Source organism: Grammomys surdaster, unplaced genomic scaffold (genome assembly GCF_004785775.1).
Source record: "Grammomys surdaster isolate TR1022 unplaced genomic scaffold, NIH_TR_1.0 169, whole genome shotgun sequence".
Lineage (NCBI taxonomy): Eukaryota > Metazoa > Chordata > Mammalia > Rodentia > Muridae > Grammomys > Grammomys surdaster.
Window position 1 is genome coordinate 721,801 of NW_021604617.1, and position 3,209 is coordinate 725,009.

Sequence of the window (3,209 nt, forward strand, 5' to 3'; positions counted from 1 at the left end):
TCTTGAATGAGATGTCAGAAAGAATCTGAGAATTTTAGGCTTGATAGGAATGTAATGAAACTTGTCTTTTGGACATGACATGGCCATTTTGTTCATGAACTTACAGAAGCTGTAGCTAATTGCAAAAAAAATCTGGACAGGACTAGACTCTTCACATTTTATCATATATTTGGGGAGGAGCTCATAAGGCTCCTTCTCACTTAGGAAGTATGGGAGTTCAATGAAGGAGAGGATACCATTTTCCTTCAATAGAGTAGCCACTTATAAATTACCTATGTTCTGGTAAACCACTCCTCATTCATGCTCAAGCAAGAAACCATAATTAGCCACAGTGGGGGGAGCATAAAACACCAATGGGTAAAAGTTTGACTAGAAGACAAAAAGTTCACAGGGTTAAAGAGCAAAAATAAAAAGAATGTGTGAGAAAACACCGAAAATCACTGTATAAATACATGGAAATGTCAAAAATAAAATAATTAAAAACTAAAAAGAATACTGTGAAGGGCATAAGAAGACCAGTCCTGTGAGAAAAGTGCCTCACTTTGATATATGTTTTTTGCCATTCATGCAGAAGGGCAATTATAAGTGTCTCTTTAAATAAAATGATTATTCTATCTCTTATCCATTTTGATAGTGTTTTTCAGTTTTGTTAGTAAGGAAGACGATATACATGGATATGCCAAACTCTTGAATGTGTGGTTATGAACACAAGGAAATTATGTTGAGCCTAAGGTTTGCCTAAGTGGCCACCAAAGGTCATAGGCAAAGGTTACGTACAGGAAACAGACACTTCCTCTAGGGAACTGAGATCACCATAGAGCGGCTGCTATATATATTTCTTTGTTTCTTATCTAAGTATTAAATTAACTGCAGACAGAAAAGTTCTACATACAGCAAAAAGAAAAATATGTATCTTTAGAGAAAATGTACAGATGTTTTTCCCGTCTCAATATTTTAAATAACACATTATAAAAATTTACCTGGCATTTACATTGTATAGGGTACTATAAGTCAACTAGAGTTAATTTTAAGCATATGAGAGGATGCATCTGATTTTATGCAAATTCTATGCCATTGTCTGCTAGTGATTTGAGCGTCTTCTTTCTTTAGATTCCTAGAAAGTCCTTGTACAAACCCTAAAAGACACCAAGGGTAACCATAATACAGGCTTAACACAAAATAATTGTGACTATTTCATTGCAGAATAGACTGACTATAGGCTGTTTCAATGGAAAAATAAGTCACAGTGAGAGTAGAGAATATAAGAAAAAGGAAAATACTGAGGAATATAAGAAAATCTAAATGATAATTTCCTGATATTTTCATATATCTTTTGGAAATACATTTATTATCAAGGACTTGACACTATTAGAGAGAAAGAAAATAATTAAACTGATATGAAGATAAGATTTGTTTCTATAATATATTCAGTACAACTCTAAGTCTGTACATTCAGAAAAAAATGATGCATTTTCCAACAAAAAGAAAGAGAAAGAGAAATGAAACAATAACAGGGAACTTTTAAATAACCCTATGAATCTCAAAATATAAAGGAATGTGCCTATTCAATTTGGAGTGATTCAGTTCTTAATATGTTTAAAATAGTGTATATTTTTTTGTGGGAATAGAAAACACATTCTTGACATCGTCTCCACTTATATTGATGAAATTTAAATGAGTTACAGGGCAGGCTTAGCTTTCAATTGGTCCAAGGAGGCTAGGAAGTGATGAGTTTATTATATTAGCTGGTAACTTGAAGGAAAACGTTTGGAGGGTTGCTGTAGGACCATAAGAGGACAACATGATTTCTGGTTGAGCACTGGCTGGAGATGGCTGGAGACCCTGCAGGTTTCCTTGCAAGAGCTAGCATGCGTTTTGCCAAGCTCCCAGACTCCAGGTCCCTGACATGATACTGAAGACCTCTATCAATCCACACCTTTCAGGCATGTACCTCCACAGGTAGAGGGCATGACTATAGGCCACAGAGTCTCAAGAGAGATCCCCATATTAATGAAATACCTAAAGACCAGAGATCATAGCTAATTAAGCATTCCTTTCCAGATCCTCCTCCTTACAAAAGGCATTTAACCCCAGGTTCACCTGAGAATACCAGGACAGAGTTTACATCCATTTTCTGCCATGAAAATAAATATGTTAAGACAATAGCCTATTTCTCTTCTTTGGGATCCACTGTGGAGAACTGTGGAAAAGGTGGTTTACAATTACTGAGCCCTGAACTGCTGCCTCATCTCTGCCAGACAACCTCACTATGTTTCTAGCCACAAAGGACAGCAATTCCAGCAAATAAGCTGAGCCAGCCATGACCTAGTCAAGCAAGTCGCCCTGATCAGAACTTTCATCCCCATGGGACACAACCAGAGCTTCTTCCCCTCCCCCTTCAGCTGCTGGCCAATCTAGCCTGTATGTTCCACTTTGGTTTCTACCCTTCTGTGGCCTCTCAGAGGTGCCTGAGAGCCCAGGGCCCTGAGAACCAACAGGTTCCTGCCACCTTTTGGCCTGGAGACCCACAACCCAAGCGCTGTGGCTCCCTGCAGGACCTCAGACTGTGTTCCCTCACACCCGGAGGGGAGTCCCACAGCTTTACATAGCCAGAAATTTTCTCAGTACCAGCATGAACTGAACACAGTCAAATTCCTGTGCCTCTGTCCCTCTGTGGAGTGGCCCCAGCTCTTTGGGAGAGAAGACACAGGATCCACAATTCATGCTCACACTACAACCCCACAGGCTGCCATATTGTATAAAGAAAATGAAACTTCACTTTATGACATTCAAGGTCAGAGTTTCTCCATCTAGTATGTAGGGACAAAAGGTAAATTGTTGGTAGGTTGACCTTCAGGGAAGGGCACACACAGCTTGTAGCTCAATAGATGTCTAGGCTCTTGCTTCTTTGGAAATAAAGCTTTAGGCCACAGGAGAGTAATACTCTCTATAGAAAAAGGACTCTTAGAAGTGGGTTGCAGCCTTCCAGCTCAGATCTTGTGGAGCTTCTACAGATTAGAGTCTAGCTGCCCATTTGCTCTCAGATGTCTTTGCTGGAAATAGGTTATGTGTGGCCCTGGTTCTGGAAGGGGCTCCTAATTCAGGGCTCCAAAGACCAGAAAAACCACCAAAATCCATCTGAACTGTGAAATCACCAAGCTTTTATACTGATTTGGTCTAATATGCTTGTATTCTAATGCTAAATACTA